Below are 25,462 nucleotides of genomic sequence, written 5' to 3' on the forward strand. Positions count from 1 at the left end.
ATCATCGCCAGTAATGGCTTACCCGTGCCGCAGATGGGGTTCAAGGAGATGACCATTAAAATTGGTAAAGTTGAACTACCGGCACAGGGAGTGATTATTGTGGACATTGACCGTCGTGAAAGTCACCCTAAAATAACTGTGGGTACTAATGTAATTGAAAATTGTCTTTCAGAGGTAATTGTAATTCTACAACAGGTGGCGGTGAATGCTAGTTCCAGCCAACAGAGAGTCCTCAACAAGGAGATAAAAGCCCTGATGAGACGGCAGCAGGTAGAACTGTCTGGTGGTGAGATCGGTAGCGTAAGACTGAGTGACCCATTCCCCATTTCCATGCCTCCCAAAAGTGAAATGATGATCTGGTATCGGACTGCAATCGGGTTGAGAGGTAGAGACTACCAAGCCATGGTAGAACCCGTGTACTCAGACAGCAGGCCCACCATTTTGACAGCCCGGGGGGTGGTTGATGTCCGTCATGGGAGGGTGCCCGTCCGGATCCTCAACATTGGGAAGAGGGAAGTACACTTACCCAGGTACGCTACACTCGCCAAACTGTTTGTTGTCGAACACAAAGCTATCAGGGCCGTGGAACCCTTGCCTCCATCTCCACGGGCGGAGGGTAATGGCTCCCAGAAACAAAAGGAGGACTGGTGCCAGAAACTCCATGTGGGTGCTGACTCCACTCCCCTGCACCAAAAACAAGGAGTCTACCGGGTGGTACAGGAGTACGAGAGAGTCTTTAGTAAGCACCCGCTAGACTTCGGCAGAGTAAGGGGGATAGAACACCACATCCCCACCGGGAGCCACCCACCAATAAAAGAGAGGCACAGACCTGTACCCCCTGCACATTATCAGAACGCAAAGGGCATGCTAAGAGAGATGAAAGAAGCTGGGGTTATTAGAGACAGCTGTAGCCCCTGGGCAGCCCCTTTGGTTCTGGTCAAAAAGAAAGACGGCACCATGAGAATGTGCGTGGACTATAGACAAATCAACCGTATCACCCACAAAGACGCATATCCGCTGCCTAGAATAGAGGAGTCTTTAGCCGCACTAAAATCTGCTAACTTCTTTTCTACTTTGGACCTTACTAGCGGGTACTGGCAGGTTCCTGTGGCAGAGGCTGACAAGGAGAAGACCGCCTTCACCACCCCGATGGGACTGAGCGAATTCAACTGTATGCCTTTCGGGCTCTGCAACGCACCAGGGACCTTCCAGCGGCTGATGGAATGCTGTCTAGGGCACCGAAACTTCGAGACGGTCCTCCTTTACCTGGACGACGTGATCATTTATTCGAAGACCTACGAGGACCATCTCAAGCACCTGGCCGAGGTGTTCGAAGCCCTGGCAGGCTATGGCCTGAAGGTGAAACCATCGAAGTGTCACCTGCTGAAACCAAAGGTCCAGTACCTAGGGCACGTGGTAAGCGCGGAAGGAGTGGCCCCCGACCGTGACAAGGTCACGGCAATCAAGAGCTGGCCAAGCCCCTCGAACATCAAAGAGGTGAGACAGTTTCTGGGGTTGGTAGGCTACTACCGAAGGTTCATCCCCGGGTTCACCAAGATGGCAGCTCCTATGCAGGACCTCCTGATCGGACAGTCCAAGTCCAGAAGTCAAAAGCCACCCTTCAAGTGGGATAAACCGGAAGAGGAGTCCTTCCGCCAGCTAAAGATGGCCCTCACAGGGGATGAGATCCTGGCCTACCCTGATTATGGCCAGCCTTTCATTCTCCACACAGACGCCAGTAATGTGGGACTGGGAGCCGTACTGTCCCAAAACCAACAGGGCAGAGAACGGGTGATCGCATACGCCAGCCGGAAGCTGAGGCCCACCGAGAGGAACCCGGAGAATTACAGCTCCTTCAAGCTAGAATTCTTGGCGGTGGTGTGGGCCGTGACGGAACGCTTCAAGCATTACCTGGCCTCCGCAAAGTTCACAGTGTACACGGACAACAACCCGTTGACACACCTGGACAATGCAAGACTGGGTGCCCTAGAACAGCGGTGGATGGCCCGTCTCTCCAACTATGACTTCGTGATCAAGTACCGGGCCGGCAAAACCAATGCCAACGCAGACGCCCTGTCGAGGATGCCTCACTTACCTGAAGGTGACGAAGACCCAGAAGAGCTGGAGGAGGTAGAACTCCCCGCGTTTCACCGGTATGGAGCTGCTCAATACTCCCACCGCGTGAAAGAGGAGGATCTAACAACCGTGATGATCAATCCCCTACCTCACCACAGCTGGGCCGAGACCCAAGATAGTGACCCTGCAGTCCGCCTGGTGAAAGATCTGCTGACCCGGGAAGACGCCTGCCTAGATCCAGATGCCCCAGAGGAAGCCAAGCAGCTATGGAAAGAGAAGAGCAAGCTGTTCCTCTACGAAGGCAAGTTGTGCAGAAGGATTGTTAACCACCGGACGCACGAGCTGACCTGGCAAGTCGTGGTCCCAAGGCGGGATGCAGCTATGGTCCTGGGGGCTTACCATGACAGAGCGGGACACTTCGGTTGGAAGAAACTGGAGTTCCTGCTAAGAGGAAGGTTCTTTTGGGTCGGCATGAGAGGAGCTGTAGAAAAGTGGTGCAGAGACTGTGGCCCTTGTCACCTGAGGAGGAAGGACCGCACCAGCCAGAAGACACGCTTGAGGCCCATCGTCACCACGCAGCCTCTTGAGCTGGTAGCTCTGGACCACGTCAAATTGGCTCCAAGCCGGTCTGGATACATCTATGCCCTGACAATCGTGGACCACTATTCCCGTTTTCTAGTGGTGGTCCCGGTAAAGGACTTGACAGCCCAAACAGCGGCCAGAGCCTTCCAGCAATATTTCTGCCGTCCACACGGGTATCCGGAACAGGTCCTGACAGACCAGGGTCCAGCGTTCGAGGCTGAAATCTTCCAGGAGTTCTGCAACCTCTATGGCTGTAAGAAAATACGGACAACGCCTTACCACCCCCAAACCAACGGGATGTGTGAGAAGATGAACAATATAGTCATTGATCTCCTGAAGACGTTGCCCCTGGAGGAACGCAGCCTGTGGCCAGAAAAATTGCCGGACCTGGTAGACATGTACAACAACATCCCGGTGAACGCTACAAACTGCACCCCGGCTTACCTGATGCGAGCTAGACCAGGTAAGCTGCCCGTAGACCTGGAGATGGGAGTCCTAATACCTGAGGACACCTCCCCGGATGCGGACTGGGATACGGAAAGGCAACTGCAGTACAAGAAGGTACAGGAGAGTGTGGAGAAGAGCCTGGCCCAGGTGAGAGAGAAGCAAGAAAGACTCTTCAATCAACACGCCCCTGCTGGTCCCCTAGAACCTGGTGAGCAAGTCCTAAAGCGAAAAAGAAGGCTACATAAGTTGGACGACCAGTGGGAAAGGGAACCCTACACCGTACTGCAGTCTGACCACGACAACCCAAAGGTGTGCGTAATCACCAAGGACGGAGGAGAAACCACTAGTGTCGTTTCCAGAGACCACCTCAAAAGGTGCCCCGAGCAACTCCGTAGTGCAGAAGAGGATCAGAGTGACCTTGAACCCGCAGAGCACAAGGAAGAAATGATCAGCACCATCCTCGGAGAGTTCCCTCAGTCCTGGACTCGCATAAATGATGCCATAGTGGTACCCGTCCTGCATTTCCTGCAACCGGCCCAGCAACAACCAACACCAGAGCCGGAAGGTGAAAAGGAGCAAGCAGTTCCAGAGGCAGAAGAGCCTGTTCCAGCAGCCCAGGAGAGTCAACCCTCTGCTGACAGTGAGCCTGCCATGCCTGCGGTAAGCCAAAGGACCCGCAGACAGCTGCCTGCCCTACCTGTACGCCCAGCTGACAGCTGTACCCCTAACGCTAGTGGGGAAAGCCAGGTTGGTCCACCACCAGACAGTGGGTTAAGGAGGTCAACCAGGAGCACAAAGGGGCAGATACCCGCTCGCTGGAAAATATAGAGTGTACTAAAATTGTAAATAACCCTGTTGCAAAGTGTTGAAATGTTTGCCAAGTTACCTGCGTGATTATTAATAGCGTGTTTCAGTTTCTTGCAGCTACCGTAAGGACTCAAAGGTTATGGACTTTTTATAACCGGGACCTTGTATGGACTGCGTTTGGAGCCTAACCCAGGAATAAACTAAGACTGTAAAGGACTTGGGGTAGGACAGACCCCCACCTGGTTAAGGCTCCCCGTTGTGCTGGTGATATGGACAGCCGGTCACAGGCCACACTGTGACCTAAAGAACTCAATTTGTGCGTCATCTGTCTATTAATGTTTTATTGTTATGCATGTTATTCTTTATTTACTGTTTAGTCACGGAGTACTAAATTTCACTAGGGGGGAATGTGTCACCCTGACCTGGATGCCACAAGTGTAATTAAATGCAATGCCTCCTGTCTCAGGCCAGTAGGGGGAGCTGGCTGCCCCTATAAAAGCTGGTACTGAGGGCAGGGTTAGGGGGAACCCAGATGACCTGTCTCAGGACTGAGACGTGTCTCAGCAGAGCAGGGACAGACAGTTGCACTGCACCTAAGAGGAAGTGTGGCAGGAGGAGAGCCACAAGCCAGAGACAAGAGGCGAAGCAAGCCTGTCTTGGCAGATAACAGACTTAATCTACCAGACTTTGGTGTCTGAGGCTGGAAGGATTCCACATCCCCCAGCAGAGAACCAGTCCGCAAGGGACTGTATATTCCTTGGCCTAAGAAGCCTGGAGGCCCTGCCACAACCGAAGGGACCAGTAAAGCCGTACAAGGCTGGGAGCAGAAAGGAACCCACGTCGCAGGCCATACAGGCGAGAATACACGGAAAGCTCGGAAACGTGGGCTGTTACCCTATCAGGAGGAGATAGCCAGAAGGAGCGCAGAAAGCACGGTAGGCCTACACCCTCACCCTGACCAGGGCCAATTTCCCCGTTGCTCTCAGACATCCAGGTCCCCTCCTAGCTGGGACTGTTTATGGGTCAGTTTACCTGTTTCAGTAAAGACTCTGGACTGCAACCTGTTGTCTGTATGCTCCTTGCTCCTCCAGCACTATCAGCACTGGGACTCTCACTACCATCACTCCCACCATCCACTATACTGCTCTGGGGCCGCACTCTTCCCGTGGGGAGTCACACTACCCTAGCTGCACACCTCATCAGCCCCAGCGGTCTGCATGCAGCGGCGGTTCCTAATAACCGCAATCCACGGGTGGCGTAGTCGGACATAAACATCAGCACATAACGGACTACCACTGGCCTGACCACCCTGAGCCACGGAACCGGGTTGCCACTACTACTCCCACCGTCTCCCTATTGCCCGGATCCGAGTGCCCCACGGCCCAGGGGGCGAGTCAATACCACGACGCAGCAGGACACTTCGGATGGAAGAAGCTGGAGTTCTTGTTGCGTGGACGGTTCTACTGGGTAGGCATGAGAGGAGCCATAGAGAGGTGGTGCAGAGACTGTGGCCCGTGCAGCATAAGAAGAAGAGACCATGCCAGCCAGAAGACTCTCCTGCAGCCCATCATCACCAGGCAGCCACTGGAACTGGTAGCCCTGGACCATGTGAAACTGGCTCCAAGCAAATCTGGGTACGTCTACGACCTCATCATCGTAGATCACTACTCCCGGTTCCTGGAGGTGGTCCCTGTCAAGGACTTAACCGCTCAAACAGCAGCTAGAGACTTCCAGCAGCACTTCTGCCGTCCACACGGGTATCCGGAGCAAGTGTTGACTGACCAAGGGCCAGCCTTCGAAGCGGAGGTCTTCCAAGAGTTCTGCAATCTGTATGGCTGCAGGAAGATAAGAACAACGCCCTATCACCCTCAGACCAACGGACTATGTGAGAAAATGAACCAGGTGGTGATAGACTTGCTAAAAACGTTACCCCTGGAAGAACGCAGTCTGTGGCCTGAAAAACTGCCTGATCTGGTGGACTTGTATAATCACATCCCCGTAGGTTCCACCAACTGTACCCCGGCTTACCTAATGAGAGCAAGACTTGGTAAGCTGCCTATTGACCTGGATATGGGAGTCCTGACACCTGAGGACACCTTGCCAGAGGCAGACTGGGATACAGAACGGCAGCAGCAGTATCGGAAAGTACAGGAGAGCGTCAAGCGAAGTCTGTCTCAAGCAAGAGAAAGGCAAGAGAAGACTCATAACCAGCATGCTCCTGCTGTTCCCCTGGTACCTGGAGAGCAGGTCTTGAAGAGAAAGAGGCGGCTCCACAAGTTGGACGACCAGTGGGAGAAGAACCCGTACACAGTACTGTCCTCAAGCCATGATAATCCAAAAGTCTGCATAATCAGTAAGGATGGAGGAGAAACCACAGCCATTGTTTCCAGAGACCACCTGAAAAAGTGTCCCGAGCAGCTGCAAAGCACTGACGAAGATCAAGAGAACCCTCAACCCGCAGAGGAAAGGGAAGAAATTATCAGTACCGTACTCTGAGACTTTCCCCGGTCCTGGACTCAAATTAACAACGCGGTCATGGTACCCGTCCTCACCTTTCTCCAGCCAGCCCCTCAAGGGCCTACAGAAGAACAAGTAGTGTCAGAAGAGCAACCGGCCCAGGAGGCAGAAGAATCCATACCAGCAGCCCAGGAGAATCAACCCTCTGCTAGTAGTAAGCCTGCTGTGCCCCTAGTAAGCCAAAGAGTACGCAGAAAGCTGCCAGACCTACCCGCAACACCTCCTACACCCTGTAGTGCAGAATCAGATAGTGTGTTAGGTAGGTCCACCAGGAGCACTAGAGGACAGATGCCCGCTCGCTGGAGAATTTAAACTATAATGTGAATTTACCTGTAAACTGCAAATGTTGAAAATGGTTTATGTTTGTTGCCTGTTTATTAATTATGTTTCTCTAGTTACCCTTCAGGTTTATTTGGACTGACAGGTTATGGACGCTGAATAACCGGAACTACATTGTAAATAGTTGCACTTCGTGCCTCTTGCGAAGACGGCCACGAAAGAAAAACCTGTCTGGTGTGGTCCCGTGTGGTCCAAAGTAGTTCACTTCGCCTTGCAGCCACGCCCAGAGCCAACGTTTGGGGTTTGCTTTGGACAGGTCCCCTACTCCGTTCTAAAACTTCACCTTGGGTGATATGGACACCCGGTTACGGAAGCGCCGTGACCTTAAAGACAAAATGTCCTTGTACATATGTCATGCTATTGTTATACCTTGTATTTGTGTTTTTCTGGAAATGTGTTTAGTCCCGGAGTACTACATTTCACTAGGGGGGAATGTGGCACCCCAGGGGTCTGGTTACCACAGTAATAGAAATATTACGTCTGAGAGCAAGTGGGAGGTTTCCTGGTCAGGAGCCCTTAAACATGCAACACCTCCTGTCCCAGACCAGATAGGGGAGAAATCTGCCCTATAAAAACTGGATCTGGGGCGGGGTTAGTGAGTGAGAGCCTGGAGTTTGTTCCAGACACAGGGAAAGTAACAGCGAGGAGCTCTGTAGGAGCAGGAGCTGAAGACCAGGGACTTGAGCTAAGCGAAGTTCGTCCTGGCAGAAGACGCTAAGAACCAGACACAGGAGTCCGAGGCTGTGGGGACTTATATATACCCAGCAGCAGAAACCCGCCGGCAGGGGATTTCAGGTCCTCTGGCCATAGAAGCCCGGAGGCTCAGTCACGAGCAAGGGACCAGCACTGCCATCGAGGAGCGGGGGCTATCAGAAGGCCCCAAGTCACCAGCCATACGGGTGAGCACCACACGGTACACTCAGGGACGTGGGCTACTTCCACTCGCTTACAGCAAGGTAGCCAGGAAGAGTGCAGATAGACGGGGAGGCCTACAACTCCACCTGGCCAGGGGAACTCCAGTTTGCTCACAGACTGACCAGGCCTCTTATGTTAGCCAGTACTCCCGGGAGGGTCTGCCTTATCACCATCAGTAAAGACCCTGAACTGCACTGCAAAGCCTCTGAGTCATTCCTGCTGCGCTCTTGCACCATCACTCCCATCATCCACACTCACTACCCTGAGGCTATACTCCTCCCGTGGGGAGTTATGCTACACTCTGCTGCCCTCACAACATCAGCCTCAGAGGTCTGCTCAGCAGCGGCCGTTCTTATTGACCGCAATCCACGGGTGGCGTAGTCGGACATTGCATTATATTTATACAGAGACTGCCACAACCTTGGTCTGACCACCCTGAGCCACGGGACCGGGTCGCCACTACTACTCCCAGCATTGCCCTGAAGTCCGGTCCCGGGTGCCCCCACGGCCCAGGGGGTGCGTCATTAGGTCTTCCCGAGTCTGGTTGTTTTTTAAAGACTCTGCTGATAACCCCAAAAAGGCCATTTGCACCACCTGCCAGGCCAGTATCAGCAGGGGTGGCAAAACGACCAGCCTGACCACCACCAGCATGATCAGGCACATGGCAGCAAAGCACCTGACTTTGTGGGCCGAACTCCAGGGTCCAAGAACAGTGTCTGTGGGTGGCACCATTGCTTCTTCCGCAGTTGTGCATGAAAGCCAATCCCCTGTCCATGGTTCATGCGAAGATGCCTCCTGCCCTGCACCTGTCGTTGCACACTCTTAAGTAGCAGCATCAGGAAGCATGTCCACGTCCTTGTCCCAGAGCAGCGTTCAGTTGTCCATACCCCAGTCCTTGGAACGCAAGCGCAAATACGCAGCCAAAGCCCCACAGGCCACAGTACTAAATTCCCACATTTCACGACTGCTTGCGCTCGAAATGTTGCCTTTTAGGCTCGTGGAGACGGAAGCATTCCGCAACCTGATGGCGGCGGCCGTCCCTCGGTACTCGGTCCCTAGCCACCACTATTTCTCCTGGTGTGCATTACACAAGCACGTGTCCCAAAACATTTGCGGTGCCCTCAACAACGCAGTTACTGGGAAAGTCCACTTAACCACGGACACGTGAACAAGTGCTTGTGGGCAGGGACGGTACAGTTCGCTGACGGCAGACTGAGATAATAGTGGAAGCTGGGACCCAGTCGGACCTTGGGACGGAACACGTCCTCCCGACGCCGAGGATTGCCGGCCCTAGGTCAATCAGGGTTGCCCCCACAGTCTACAGCTCCTGCACCTCATCCTCCTCAGCCTCCCCCTCCTCTTCAGCCTCCTTCTCCGAAATGACCACATCAGTCACAAGCTGGAAGCACTGCAGCACTGCCTCGGCCAAGCGGCAACAGGCTGTGCTGAAGCTAATATGCTTAGGTGACAAACCGCACAATGCTGAAGAGCTGTGGACAGCTCTGAAAGAGCAGGCAGATCTGTGGCTCATACCGCTGAACCTACAGCCAGGCATGATCGTGTGTGACAATTGCCCGAACCTGTTGGCAGCTCTGAGGCGAGGCGAGCTCATACACGTACCATGCCTGGCCCATGTGCTTAACCTCATGGTTCAGTGGTTTCTCAAATCCTACCCCGGTTTCTCAAGTCCCCTACAGCTTCCGCCACCCTTGCCGTGTTTCAGCAGCGTTTGCAGCTTCCGGCACACAGACTGTTATGTGATGTCCCCATGGTTGGAACTGTACACTGCAGATGTTGGGAAGGATTTGTGAGCAGAAGAGGGCAGTTGTTGAGTACCAGCATCAACAAGGCCGTCGGTATTCAGTTCAGACTCCACGCATAAGACCTCTGGAGTGTCAGACATATGTACCATCCTCCAAAACTTTGAGGACTCCACCAAGATGGTGAGCGGCGATGACGCCAAAATTAGCATCACCATCCCGCTTCTCTGTCTTCTGAAATGCTCTCTGCTCACAATCAAAGAGGATGCATTGCAGGCGGAGCACAATGAGATGGAGCAAGGAACCATACAGGTGATTACACACAGCCCAGCCTTGTCTCATACCAACGTGGAATGGATGACAATGAGGAAGAGGAGGAGGAAGAACAGGAGCTAGTTTCATGCGCTATAGACGGTACTACCTGCACAACTGTCATACCGTCTGTTCAGCGTGGATGGTCAGAGGACAGAGAGGAGGAGGAGAGCATGGTCAGTCATCCTCTTGGTGAGGACACGGAAGTCTTGCCTGTTAGCAGTCTGGCACGCATGGCTGAGTTTATGTTACGCTGCCTTTCCCATGACCCTCGCGTTCTCAAAATTTTGGGTGACAGTCATTACTGGTTGGTGACACTACTAGACCCACGCTACAAGGAGAACTTTATATCTCTTATTCCTGAGGCGGACAGGTGTACAAAAATGGGGCAGTACCAGAAGGCCCTTGTTGCGGAACTATTAAAAAAATTCCCATCTGAAAACTCTGGCGACAGAGGTCACAGTTCGTTGGACAACCAAGGAGTACAGGTGAGAGAGACACAAATGCAATCCAGCAGAGGCAGGGGAACACTGTCAAAGTTCTGGGACAGTTTTCTCAGACCCTCCCATCGCACAGGCCCTGAGGTGCGGGGTACTCTCACAAGGAGTGCAAAGTTTGGGAAGATGCTGAGAGAGTACCTTGCTAACCGTACCAACGTCCTCAGTGATTCCTCTGTGCCTTTTAATTATTGGGTATCCAAGCTGGATACATGGAATGAACTGGCTCTCTACGCCTTGGAGGTCCTGGGCTGCCCTGCCGCTAGAGTTTTATCAGAGCAGGTTTTTAGTACCGCTGGTGGAATTATAACTGATAAGCGCATCCACCTGTCAACTGAAAATGCTGACAGGCTGACTCTTATAAAAATGAACAAGGGCTGGATTGGGCCAGACTTCTCAACACCACCGAATGATAGCAGCGTAAGATAAACTCAAATCCAGTGTCTTTTTTTGGAGGTGTATTCCCATGCACCTCTTCACACCCACACATGGGTATACGCTTCCTGATTTTGGCTATTTGCTCTTGTCCTCCTCCTTCTCCTCATCCTCATCCTCCACCACCATATCACCAGGGTGACCGTGATGCAACACCCACATAATTTTTTTAAAGGGTGTTTATGATGCCTGTAAAAAAAAATTATACAGTATGTTCATTTATACCCCCCAGGGGAAAATGTTTGTCAGCCCATACACTTAGCGCATGGGCATTGCAAGTATAGGAGACCCGCTCCTTTCTAATGGGAACACTTTTTTATGAGGCCCTCTAAGTCTCTTCCAAGGGGCATTGGAGTGCCCCCCAATTTTTGGCAGACCTTGCATTCACTGCATAGGCCAACACTATGGGAGACCCTCTCCTTTCTAATGAGAACTTCTCCTTACTGTGGCCCTGCTCTATGTGTCTTTAAATTCTTAGTGGGGTTTTTCCTAAAATTGGTCAGCCGTTGGACTCACTGCATTCCCTATAACGGTATAGCAGACTCTCTCCTTTCTAATGTGAATTTGTCGTTACTGTGGCCCTGCTCTATGTGTCTTTAAATTCTTAGTGGGGTTTTTCCTAAAATTGGTCAGCCGTTGGACTCACTACATACCCTATAAATGTATAGCAGACCCTCTCCTTTCTAATAAGAACATGTCGTACTTGTTACTGTGGCCCTGCTCTAAGTGTCTTTAAATTCTTAGTGGGGTTTTTCCTAAAATTGGTCAGCCGTTGAACTCACTGCATACCCTATAACTGTATAGCAGACTCTCTCCTTTCTAATGGGAATTTGTCGATACTGTGACCCTGCTCTATGTGTCTTTAAATTCTTAGTGGGGTTTTTCCTAAAATTGGTCAGCTGTTGGACTCACTACATACCCTATAACTGTATAGCAGACCCTCTCCTTTCTAATAAGAACATGTCGTACTTGTTACTGTGGCCCTGCTCTATGTGTCTTTAAATTCTTAGTGGGGTTTTTCCTAAAATTGGTCAGCCGTTCGACTCACTGCATACCCTATAACTGTATAGCAGACTCTCTCCTTTCTAATGGGAATTTGTCATTACTGTGGCCCTGCTCTATGTGTCTTTAAATTCTTAGTGGGGTTTTTCCTAAAATTGGTCCGCTGTTGGACTCACTGAATACCCTATAACTGTATAGCAGACCATCTCCTTTCTAATGGGAACATGTCGTACTTGTTACTGTGGCCCTGCTCTATGTGTCTTTAAATTCTTAGTGGGGTTTTTCCTAAAATTGGTCAGCCGTTGAACTCACTGCATACCCTATAACTGTATAGCAGACTCTCTCCTTTCTAATGGGAATTTGTCGATACTGTGGCCCTGCTCTATGTGTCTTTAAATTCTTAGTGGGGTTTTTCCTAAAATTGGTCAGCCGTTGAACTCACTGCATGCCCTATAACTGTATAGCAGACTCTCTCCTTTCTAATGGGAATTTGTCGATACTGTGGCCCTGCTCTATGTGTCTTTAAATTCTTAGTGGGGTTTCTCCTAAAATTGGTCAGCCGTTGGACTCACTACATACCCTATAACTGTATAGCAGACCCTCTCCTTTCTAATAAGAACATGTCGTACTTGTTACTGTGGCCCTGCTCTATGTGTCTTTAAATTCTTAGTGGGGTTTTTCCTAAAATTGGTCAGCCATTGGACTCAATACATACCCTATAACTGTATAGCAGACCCTCTCCTTTCTAATAAGAACATGTCGTACTTGTTACTGTGGCCCTGCTCTATGTGTCTTTAAATTCTTAGTGGGGTTTTTCCTAAAATTGGTCAGCCGTTGGACTCACTGCATACCCTATAACTGTATAGCAGACTCTCTCCTTTCTAATGGGAATTTGTCGTTACTGTGGCCCTACTCTATGTGTCTTTAAATTCTTAGTGGGGTTTTTCCCAAATTTTGGCAGCCCTTGCAGTCACAGAATGGGCATTACCACTATAGGAGACCCGCTCCTTTATAATGGGAACATTTTTTTTTACTGAGACACTCCTCTATTTCTCTTCAAAGGGGTATTGGGTTGCATCCAAATTTTTGGCAGCCCTTGCAGTCACTGCATACGCAATAACAGTATAGGAGACCCACTTGTTAATAATGGGAACAACAAAGCATAGCCGGCTGATGGCTCTCTACCAATAGCAAGGGCTGACTGCTTGCCTTTTAAGAATAGTAAGGGCCCTCTGATGGCCCTTTAAAAATAGGCTTTATGACTTTCAGAGTCCCTCCATCATAAATAAAACAGTATGTGTCTGATGATGTGTCACACACCACATTGCCAGATAAGGTTGTAAAATGTTAAAATGACATTTCCCGGTGAATGCATTTGTCTTAAAAAATAACGTAAAAAAACCCAAAACAATAGGATCTTTCTTTAGTATAAAAAACAGCGTCACCAATTTAACCTCAATGTAATCACATTGTTCAGCTCCTGCACCTCCTCCTCCATCTCCGAAATGACCTCATCAGTCACAAACTGACAGCACTGCAGCACTGCCTTGGCCAAGCGGCAACAGGCTGTGCTGAAGATAACATGCTTAATGCTTAGGTGACAAACCGCCCAGCTCGGGCTTTCAGTGTGTCAGTGAAGCAATTCACACCAGTTTACTGTTCAAACTACTTACCTACAGGCCAGGTATTTAAAACTCTGTTTTATCCGTCACACGGATCACATATAAGTTCGCTCCAAACTCAGTCATTTGTAGTGAGCGTGGAAGATACTGTCCTCCATTTAAAATGGGCAAGGCACGTGGCAAGGGACGGGGAACTGGACGTGATGGTGATGGTGCATGCAGAGGCCGAGGACAAGGCAGTGGGCAAGCTGAATTTGTGCCACAACAAACACCCACAGCAGCACACCACTATGCTTCTAGTCACTTAGCCACCACCACCACCACCACCCTGTCTTCCACACGGTCAAGTTTCAGTAGCCGTGAGTCTGGACCGCATATTCCTCACCCTGATCCTCCTTCCTCCCACCATGCCGAGTGCCCGGAGACAACTGATCCCACACTTGTACACTCTAAAGAGCTGTTCACTTTTCCATTTATAGATTCGGGCCTCTCACCCGGTCCACTTGAAGCGGGGCAAGAGGAGATCGCGTGTAGTGAGGCCCAAATATTTGAGCAGCCACGATCACACGAAGGCGATGGTGGGAAAGTGTCACAAGAGGTGGATGATGATGAGACACAATTGCCAGAAAGTCAGTAGGAGGACCAGGGTGCGGAAGTGGAAGACGAGATGGTGGATGATATAGTAACTGACCCAACCTGGCAGGAGGACATGCAAAGCCTAGGACAGCAGCACACAGGGGAAGCGAGGGAGAGCACCCCAACAGGCAGGAAGAAGCAGTGTGGTGGCTGCAGACAGAAGGCAGGCAACCGTTCCCCGTAACACCAACACGAAGGAAGTTGCCAGTACAACTGTTAGGTCTTCCCGAGTCTGGTTGTTTTTTAAAGACTCTGCCGATAACCCCAAAAAGGCCATTTGCACCACCTGCCAGGCCAGTATCAGCAGGGGTGGCAAAACGACCAGCCTGACCACCACCAGCATGATCAGGCACATGGCAGCAAAGCACCCGACTTTGTGGGCCGAACCCCAGGGTCCAGGAACAGTGTCTGCAGGTGGCACCATTGCTTCTTCCTCTGTTGTGCATGCAAGCCAATCCCCTGTCCATGGTGCACGCGAAGATGCCTCCTGCCCTGCACCTGTCGTTGCGCACTCTCAAGTAGAAGCATCAGGAAGCACGTCCATGTCCTTGTCCCAGCGAAGCATTCAGTTGTCCATACCCCAGTCCTTGGAACGCAAGCGCAAATATGCAGCCAATGCCCCACAGGCCACACTACTAAATTCTCACGTTTCACGACTGCTTGCGCTCGAAATGTTGCCTTTTAGGCTTGTGGAGACGGAAGCATTCCGCAACCTGATGGCGGCGGCCGTCCCTTGGTACTTGATCCCCAGCCACCACTATTTCTCCCGGTGTGCCGTCCCCGCATTACACAAGCACATGTCCCAAAACATTAGCCCTGCCCTCAACAACGCACTTACCGGGAAAGTCCACCTAACCACGAACACGTGGACAAGTGCTTGTGGGCAGGGACGGTACATCTCGCTGATGGCACACTGGGTTAACATAGTGGAAGCCGAGACCCAGTCGGACCTTGGGACCGAACACGTCCTCCCGTCGCCAAGGATTGCGGGCCCTAGGTCAATCAGGGTTGCCCCTACAGTCTACAGCTCCTGCACCTCATCCTCCTCAGCCTCCTCCTCCTCTTCAGCCTCCATCTTCGAAATGACCACATCAGTCACAAGCTGGAAGCACTGCAGCACTGCCTCGGCCAAGCGGCAACAGGCTGTGCTGAAGCTAATATGCTTAGGTGACAAACCGCACAATGCTGAAGAGTTGTGGACAGCTCTGAAAGAGCAGGCAGATCTGTGGCTCACACCACTGAACCTACAGCCAGGCATGGTCGTGTGTGACAATGGCCGGAACCTGTTGGAGGCTCTGAGGCGAGGCGAGCTCACATGCGTACCATTCCTGGCCCATGTGCTTAACCTCGTGGCTCAGCGGTTTCTCAAATCCTACCCGGAGCTGCCGGATCTGATTGTTAAAGTACGCCGCCTGTGTGCCCATTTTAGAAAGTCAGCTACAGCTTCCGCCGCCCTTGCCGTGTTTCAGCAGCGTTTGCAGCTTCCGACTCACAGACTGGTGTGTGATATCCCCACGCGTTGGAAGGCTACACTCCAGATGTTGGGAAGGATTTGTGAGCAAAAGAGGGCAGTTGTTAAGTACCAGCATCAACAAGGCCGTTGGTATTCAGTTCAGACTCCACACATAAGACCTCAGGAGTGGTTATGGATGGCAGACATATGTACCATCCTCCAAAACTTTGAGGACTCCACCAAGATGGTGAGCGGTGATGACGCCATATTTAGCGTCACCATCCTGCTTCTCTGTCTTCTGAAACGCTCTCTGCTCACAATCAAAGAGGATGCATTGCAGGTGGAGCACGATGAGATGGAGCAAGGAACCATACAGGGTGATTACACACAGCCAAGCCTCATGTCATCCCAATTGGGTGACAATGAGGAAGAGGAGGAGGAGGAAGGACAGGAGCTAGTTTCATGCACTATAGATGGTACTACCTGCACAGCTGTCATACCGTCTGTTCAGCGTGGATGGCCAGAGGACAGAGAGGAGAAGGAGGAGAGCATGGTCAGTCATCCTCTTGGTGAGGACACGGAAGTCTTGCCTGTTAGTAGTCTGGCACGCATGGCTGAGTTTATGTTATGCTGCCTTTTCCATGACCCTCGCGTTCTCAAAATTTTGGGTGACAGTCATTACTGGTTGGTGACACTTCTAGACCCATGCTACAAGGAGAACTATATATCTCTTATTCCTGAGGAGAACAGGTGTACAAAAATGGGGCAGTACCAGAAGGCCCTTGTTGCGGAACTATTAAAAAAATTCCCATCTGAAAACGCTGGCGGCAGAGGGCACACTTCATTGGACAACCAAGGAGTACAGGCGAGAGAGACACAACTTCAATCCAGCAGAGGCAGGGGAACACTGTCAAAGTTCTGGGAGAGTATTTTCAGACCCTCCCATCGCACAGGCCCTGAGGCGCGGAGTACTCTCACAAGGAGTGCAAGGTTTTGGAAGATGCTGAGGAAGTACCTTGCCGACCGCACCTCCGTGATTCCTCTGTGCCTAATAATTATTGGGTATCCAAGCTGGATACGTGGAATGAACTGGCTCTCTATGCCTTGGAGGTCCTGGCCTGCCCTGCCACCAGCGTTTTATCAGAGCGAGTTTTTAGTGCTGCTGGTGGAATTATAACTGATCCGCCAGGCATCCGCCTGTCAACTGAAAATGCTGACAGGCTAACTCTTATAAAAATGAACAGGGGCTGGATTGGGCCAGACTGCTCAACACCACCGAATGATAGTAGCGTAACATAAACTCAAATCCAGTGTCTTTTCTTGGGAGGTGTATTCCCATGCACCTTTTCACACCCACACATGGGTGTACGCTTCCTGATTTTGGCTATTTGCTCTTGTCCTCCTCCTTCTCCTCATCCTCCACCACCATATCACCAGGGTGACCGTGGTCCATGATGCAACACCCACATAATTTTTTTAAAGGGTGTTTATGATGCCCGTAAAAATTTTTTTTTATACAGTATGTTCATGTATACCCCCAGGGGTAAATGTTTGTCAGCCCATACACTTCTGCATGGGCATTACAAGTATAGGAGGCCCACTCCTTTCTAATGGGAACATTTTTTTATGAGGCCCTCCTCCACGTCTCTTCCAAAGGGCATTGAAGTGCCTCCAAATTTTTGGCAGCCCTTGCATTCACTGCACAGGCCAACACTATGGGAGACTCTCTCCTTTCTAATGGGAATTTGTCGTTACTGTGGCCCTGCTCTATGTCTCTTTAAATTGTTAGTGGGTTTTTTCCTAAATTTGGTCAGCCGTTGGACTCACTGAATACCCTATAACTGTATAGCAGACCATCTCCTTTCTAATGGGAACATGTCGTACTTGTTACTGTGGCCCTGCTCTATGTGTCTTTAAATTCTTAGTGGGGTTTTTCCTAAAATTGGTCAGCCGTTGAACTCACTGCATACCCTATAACTGTATAGCAGACTCTCTCCTTTCTAATGGGAATTTGTCGATACTGTGGCCCTGCTCTATGTGTATTTAAATTCTTAGTGGGGTTTTTCCTAAAATTGGTCAGCTGTTGGACTTACTGCATACCCTATAACTGTATAGCAGACTCTCTCCTTTCTAATGGGAATTTGTCGATACTGTGGTTCTGCTGTGTCTTTAAATTCTTAGTGGGGTTTTTCCTATAATTGGTCAGCCTTTGGACTCACTGCATACCCTATAACTGTATAGCAGACTCTCTCCTTTCTAATGGGAATTTGTTGTTACTGTGGCCCTGCTCTATGTGTCTTTAAATTCTTAGTGGGGCTTTTCCTAAAATTGTTCAGCCGTTGGACTCACTGGATACCCTATAACTGTATAGATTCAATGTATTCGACCCCAAGGCTGTAGGTCTGGTGGGGGGAGAAAGAAAAAACAGGCGCACATCTAAGTGTAGATGTATATATATAGGAACAGAAGAAAAATGAACTGCTCACCTTTAGCAGATCTTGTACCAAGGGTTATCGACTAATTCTGGTCTAATGTGGGTAGCTGGTCCACTGGTATGCAGCTTCTATCTGGATTGAACGGATCTCCCAGCTGGAGTCCGTAAGAATAAGGTTCAGAGTATGTATCCAGCCAATTGAGCGCTCCCAGGGTCACAAGGAATAATTATCCAAAAAAAGGATTTACTTCTTCAGAAGATTTATTCAAGTTAATAAATAGATATTAACTTATCTATTTATTAACTTGAATAAATCTTCTGAAGAAGTAAATCCTTTTTTTGGATAATTATTCCTTGTGACCCTGGGAGCGCTCAATTGGCTGGATACATACTCTGAACCCTATAACTGTATAGCAGACTCTCTCCTTTCTTATGGGAATTTGTCGTTACTGTGGCCCTGCTGTATGTGTCTTTAAATTCTTAGTGGGGGTTTTCCCAAATTTTGGCAGCCCTTGCAGTCACAGAATGGGCATTACCACTATAGGAGACCCGCTCCTTTATAATGGGAACATTTTTTTTACTGAGACCCTCCTCTATGTCTCTTCAAAGGGGTATTGGGTTGCGTCAAAATTTTTGGCAGCCCTTGCAGTCACTGGATACGCAATAACAGTATAGGACACCCACTTGTTAATAACGGGAACAACAAAGCATAGAGAGCTAATGGCTCTCTACCAATAGCGAGGGCCAAATGCTGGCCTTTTAAGAATAATAAGGGCCGTCTGATGGCCCTTTAAAAATAGGCTTTATGACTTTCAGAGTCCCTCCATCATAAATAAAAAAGGATGTGTCTGATGATGTGTCACACACCACATTGCCAGATAAGGTTGTAAAATGTTAAAATGACATTTCCCGGTGAATGCATTTGTCTTAAAAAATAACGTAAAAAAACACAAAACAATATGATCTTTCTTTAGTATAAAAAACAGCGTCACCAATTTAACCTCAATGTAATCACATTGTTCAGCTCCTGCACCTCCTCCTCCATCTCCAAAATGACCACATCAGTCACAAGCTGACAGCACAGCAGCACTGCCTTGGCTAAGCGGCAACAGGCTATGCTGAAAATAACATGCTTAATGCTTAATTGACAAACCTCCCAGCGCTGCAGATTTGTTAAAAGCTGTAACACAGCAGCCTGATCTGTGGCTCTCACTGCTGAACATACAGCCAGGCATGGTCATGTGTGACAATGTGCGGATCCTAGTGACGGAGAAATTACACCCAGAGTAGATACGGTTTCCCTCTATGCTAGTCCTTTCACCGAGCTAAATACAACTCTCAGCAAAAAAAAGCTGTGGACTGGCTCCGTACTGCCCCTGGCCACATTCATCTGTCCACATGTTTGTGGGTAGGCGGTCCTTCCCAGTAAGTGCACTGGGGAGTGCACAGGTAATGTTGTGGGACCCGTTCTTGTGGAAGGCGGAGACAATACCGGGAAAAATAATGGCGGCCGGGGACCGAGTATGGATACCCGGACGCCGCCGCCATAAGATTGTGGACAGCTTCCGCCTCCACGAGCCTAAAAGGCCACAGTTCAAGTGCAAGCAGCTGCCTGAAATCTGGCAGTTTATTGTTGCGGCCTGTTTGGCTGGCTGCATACTTGCGCTTGCATTCCAAGTAACAGAAAACTAAGCGGATGGTGGCCGCCGGCATGAAGTTATGAAAAGCTTCCGCTTCCACGAACCTAAAAGGCCACATTTCAAGTGAAAGCAGCTTTAGAGGACTTCCTAGGAGAAGTGACAGCTGGGTATATATGGTTTCCCAAGTCCTTTCACCAAGCTAAAGAATATGGCTGTGGTGAAATACAACTCAGGAAAAAAAGCTGTGGACTGGCTCCATACCGTCCCTGGCCACATTCACCTGTCCACGTGTTTGTAAGTGCACTGGGAAGGACATGGGTAATGTTGTTCAACCCGTGTTTGTGGAAGGCGGAGATGACACCAGGAGAAACAGTGGCGGCTGGGGACCGAGTATGGACACCCGGCCGCCGCCGGCATGAGGTTGTGAAAAGCTTCCGCCTCCACAAGCTTAAAAGGCCATATTTCAAGTGCAAAGAGCTGCCCAGAAATCTGGCAGTTTAGTGTTGCCGCCTGTGGGTGGGTGGGTGGCTGTCTGCATACTTGCGCTTGCATTTCAAGTAACAGAAAACTAAGCAGTTGTTGGCCTCTATCATCATCATGGCCTCACCTTGGCACTATTAACTCTCCTGAAGGAGAACCCAGGGTCCACCGGAGGAGTCTCCGGTTCTCTGGTGGGCCCGTCCAACCCTGCCGAGAAGCAGCCCTGGCTAAGAAAAGTGTGGGGGAAGGTTCCCGGACACTCTATGCCTGCTTTTTTAATGTGGATCGGACATGCTTATGCATGTTATTTCTTAGACCGCATTGCAGATCAGGGCATTGTCCAACTCTGTATTCATGAAATTAAATGCGCAAAGAAAGATGTTTGTGTGTCAAAGCACCACCGACAAGTGCGAGTTGTTATTGGACGGGCTAACATTGCTTCTGCAACAAGCTGCATTAGAGGACTTCCTGGGAGAAATGACACCCAGGGTAGATATGGTTTCCCTCTATGCCAGTCCTTTCACCGAGCTAAATACAACTCTCGCAAAAAAAGCTGTGGACTGGCTCCGTACTTTCCTTGGCCACATTCACCTGTCCACGTGTTTGTGGGTAGGCGGTCCTTCCCAGTAAGTGCACTGGGGAGGGCACGGGTAATGTTGTGGGACCCGTGCTTGTGGAAGGCGGAGACGATACCAGGAGAAATAGTGGTGGCTGGGGACCAAGTATGGACACCCGGCCGCCGCCGGCATGAGGTTATGATAAGCTTCCGCCTCCACGAGCCTAAAAGGCCACATTTCGAGTGAAAGCAGCTTCACAGGACTTCCTGGGAGAAATGACAGCTGGGTAGATATGGTTTCCCAAGTCCTTTCACCAAGCTAAAGAATATGGCTCTCGTGAAATACAACTCAGCAAAAAAATCTGTGGACTGGCTCTGTACCTTCCCTGGCCACATTCACCTGTCCACGTGTTTGTGGTTAGGCGGTCCTTCCCAGTAAGTGCACTGGGGAGGGCACGGGTAATGTTGTGGGACCCGTGCTTGTGGAAGGCAGAGACAACACCGGGAGAAACAGTGGCTGCTGGGGACCAAGTACGGACACCCGGCCGCCGCCGGCATGAGGTTATGAAAAGCTTCCGCATCCACGAGCCTAAAAGGCCACATTTCAAGTGCAAGCAGCTGTCAAAAATTTGGCAGTATAGTATTGCAGCCTGTGGGTGGGTGGTTGGCTGCCTGCATACTTGCGCTTACATTCCAAGGAATGGGATAGGGACAACTGAACGCTGCACTGGGACAAGGACATGGACGGTGATTGTTGCAAGTCTGCAATGACAGGTGCATGGTGGGAGGCATCTTCGCATGCACCAAGCATCACTTATGATGGGCACACTTTTAGGCAGTGACCTGGGAGTCAGAAATGCTTCCAGATGTCTTCCCCATGCTGTTCCCATGTCTTTTCAGCACTGTATGCATGTGTCTGATGATGTGTGACACACCACATGGCCAGATAAGGTTGTAAAATGTTAAAATAACATTTCCCAGTGAATGTATTTGTCTTTGTTGAAAGCAATTGAAAAGTGCCAAAACGCATCAAAAACGCTATGTGTGAACATAGCCCAAGGTGTGGAGGAGTATTTTTGGTTTTGGTTATTTATTTTGCCTTATATACAAGTCTTTACCCTGGAAAGGATGTTCCTTAATATATTTCCCAGGAAAATCCATTTTGGTTTGTTTTTGTATGTTTTATTGTGAGTCCGTAAAAGTGGCGTAATACTCTGACAACGTTGTTGACAGCAGTGACCTGGGAGTCAGAAATGCTTCCAGGGGTCTTGGCCATGCTGTTCACATTTCATTTGAGCACTGTTCCCATCGATTTGGGCAATTTTTAGGCCCTCTGCAGACCGCCGGGGGGAGCCGCCTGAAAAATGCTCGAGTTTCCCATAGACTTACAGTGCTGGCCAAAAGTATTGGCACCCCTGCAATTCTGTCAGATAATACTCAGTTTCTTCCTGAAAATGATTGCAATCACAAATTCTTTGGTATTATTATCTTCATTTAATTTGTCTTCAATGAAAAAAAACACAAAAAGAATTGTCCTAAAGCCAAATTGGATATAGTTCCACACCACACCTAAAAAAGGGGGTGGACAAAAGTATTGGCACCCTTTGAAAAATCATGTGATGCTTCTCTAATTCATGTAATTAACAGTACATGTAACTTACCTGTGGCACCTAACAGGTGTTGGCAATAACTAAATCACACTTGCAGCCAGTTAACATGGATTAAAGTTGACTCAACCTCTGTCCTGTGTCCTTGTGTGTACCACATTGAGCATGGAGAAAAGAAAGAAGACCAAAGAACTGTCTGAGGACTTGAGAAACCAAATTGTGAGGAAGCATGAGCAATCTCAAGGCTACAAGTCCATCTCCAAAGACCTGAATGTTCCTGTGTCTTCCGTGTGCAGTGTCATCAAGAAGTTTAAAGCCCATGGCACTGTGGCTAACCTCCCTAGATGTGGACGGAAAAGAAAAATTGACGAGAGATTTCAACGCAAGATTGTGCGGATGGTGGATAAAGAACCTCGACTAACATCCAAACAAGTTCAAGCTGCCCTGCAGTCCTATGGTACTACAGTGTCAACCCGTACTATCCGTCGACGTCTGAATGAAAAGTGACTGTATGGTAGGATACCCAGGAAGACCCCACTTCTTACCCCGAGACATAAAAAAGCCAGGCTGGAGTTTGCCAAAACTTACCTGAGAAAGCCTAAAACGTTTTGGAAGAATGTTCTCTGCTCAGATGAGACAAAAGTAGAGCTTTTTGGGAAAAAGCATCAACATAGAGTGTACAGGAAAAAAAAGAGGCAATCAAAGAAAAGAACACGGTCCCTACAGTCAAACATGGCGGAGGTTCCCTGATGTTTTGGGGTTGCTTTGCTGCCTCTGGCACTGGACTGCTTGACCATGTGCATGGCATTATGAAGTCTGAAGACTACCAACAAATTTTGCAGCATAATGTAGGGCCCAGTGTGAGAAAGCTGGGTCTCCCTCGGAGGTCATGGGTCTTCCAGCAGGACAATGACCCAAAACACACTTCCAAAAGCACTATGAAATGGTTTTAGAGAAAGCACTGGAGACTTCTAAGGTGGCCAGCAATGAGTCCAGACCTGAATCCCATAGAACACCTGTGGAGAGATCTCAAAATGGCAGTTTGGAGAAGGCACCCTTCAAATATCAGGGACCTGGAGCAGTTTGCCAAAGAAGAATGGTCTACAATTCCAGCAGAGCATTGAAAGAAACTCATTGATGGTTACCGGAAGCGGTTGTTCGCAGTTATTTTGGCTAAAGGTTGTGCAACCAAGTATTAGGCTGAGGGTGCCAATACTTTTATCCGGACCTTTTTTGGAGTTTTGTGTGAAATGATCAATGATTTGATTTTTGCTTCATTCTCTTTTGTGTTTTTTCTTTGCAAGCAAATTAAATGAAGAGAATAATACCAAAGAATTTGTGATTGCAGTCATTTTCAGGAAGAAACTAAGTATTATCTGACAGAATTGCAGGGGTGCCAATACTTTTGGCCAGCACTGTACATTGGGCTTGTTGCTCGGGTCGAGCACCCGAGTATTCCAATTTGCTCGACCTGAGCAACAAGTACCTGAGCATTGTAGTGCTCTCTCATCACTAGTAACCACTGCACAGGACCACTCTTCACCTTCCATCCCTCCTTGCCATCAGGTAAGAATAGCAGACCTCTGACTCAGATTCATCCTCTTTAGTCTGTCATTCTAAATCCCATTTGTTTTAACCCGGGAGGAATTCACTACCCGGGATCTAACTTCATCTGAATATATTTACCCTAACATAGAAGGAAAAGCAAACATCCCCCCAGCAGCCCCACCACGTTTACATTCTCTTGGGACTGCACCTCTCCCTGGCGATATAATATATAAATATTATTTGATTTTTAACCATTGTATGTAAGATTTTAACCAATAAATTATTCATTTTACCTATAGCATTAGTCCTCTTCTCTTCGCCTAAACCCAGCGCAAGTTACGTTTTACCTCTTGTGACTATACTTACTCCCAACAGATTATGGCTACTGTCGTACTTGCTGCAGGACTCATTAGGCCTACCTACCAGCGCTACTTACAACTTTAAATGGTTTTTTTGCTACCGTGGTTTATAAAGCAGGCTACATTTTATCTTTAAATTCTTTGGTGCAGATATTGTTCTCCACACATGGAGGGGTACACATGATAAAATCCAAATTGGTTTTCTTACTACCGTTATACAGTATATAAAGCAGGCTCCATTTCATCTTTTAAGTCTTTGGCGCAGATATTGTTCTCCACACAGGGGTACACATGATAAAATTCAAATTGTTTTTCTTACTACCGTGGTATATAAAGCAGACTCCATTTCATCTTTTAATTCTTTGGTGCAGATATTGTTCTCCACACAGGGGTACACATGATAAAATAAAAATTGGTTTTCTTACTACCATGGTGTATAAAGCAGGCTACATTTCATCTTTTAATTCTTTGGTGCTGATATTGTTCTCTATACAGGGATACACATTAGTGGTGAGTGAGCACTAAATGTGCTCAACTTAGTGATTCAGCAGTTTCTCAAAACCTACCCAGATCTGCCAGAGCTGCTTGTGAAAGTAAGCCGCCTATGTGCCCATTTCAGAAAGTCAGCTTTAACCCTGGCAGTGCTTTAGCAGCGTTTGCAGCATTCAGCTCACCGACTGGTGTGCGATGTCACCACACGTTGGAAATCAACGTTGCAGATGTTGGGAAGGATTTGTGAGCAGCAGAGGGAAGTTGTTGAGTACCAGCTTCAACACGCCTGTTGGAATTCAGGTCAACCTCCGCACATAAGAGCTCATGAGTGGGCATGGATGTCTGACATCTGTGCGGTCCCCCAAAACTTTGAGGACTCCACCAAGATGGTGATATCACACACAGTGTGGGAAGACTAAATGCAAAATGAAGGGATGAGGGGAAGGAAGCCCAGACAATAGGGAAAGGGTGAGTGGAGATCCCTAGGCTGATCTAATAACACCCTGCCTACCCTACCATCCCTATATTGGTTCCACACAAATCGCCGAGCAGGAAACCTAACTGTATATCCCTATAGCTAGGCCCTTGATAGGGAGGGTGGTGAGCACTAGTCAGTCCCCACTATAAGCTAAAGTCAAGAAGGGAGACAAACAAAGGAGGGAAACTTAGCTTGAGCAAACACCACAGAAATAACACCAAATGTCCTCCAAGGGCACCAGAGAGGAAGCTAGCCGACTGCTATAGCTCCAAGCCTTCACAAGGGAAAATGTGAATATCACAAGCAACTCCCTGAAGCAGACTGAGAGTTTATAAATAGCCCGACCAGGGTGTGTCAATCAGAGCAGGAGGGAGGTTGCCGCTGGGTTCAAAAGTCAGATGGATTAAGAAGGTGTCTGCAATGCCAAACGCAGGGTCCTTCTGCAGCCAGATGCAGAGCGACTGTCTA

This window comes from Phyllobates terribilis, unplaced genomic scaffold (assembly GCF_046119375.1).
Source record: "Phyllobates terribilis strain yellow unplaced genomic scaffold, ASM4611937v1 Scaffold_1__5_contigs__length_1240528914, whole genome shotgun sequence".
Taxonomy (NCBI): Eukaryota; Metazoa; Chordata; class Amphibia; order Anura; family Dendrobatidae; genus Phyllobates; species Phyllobates terribilis.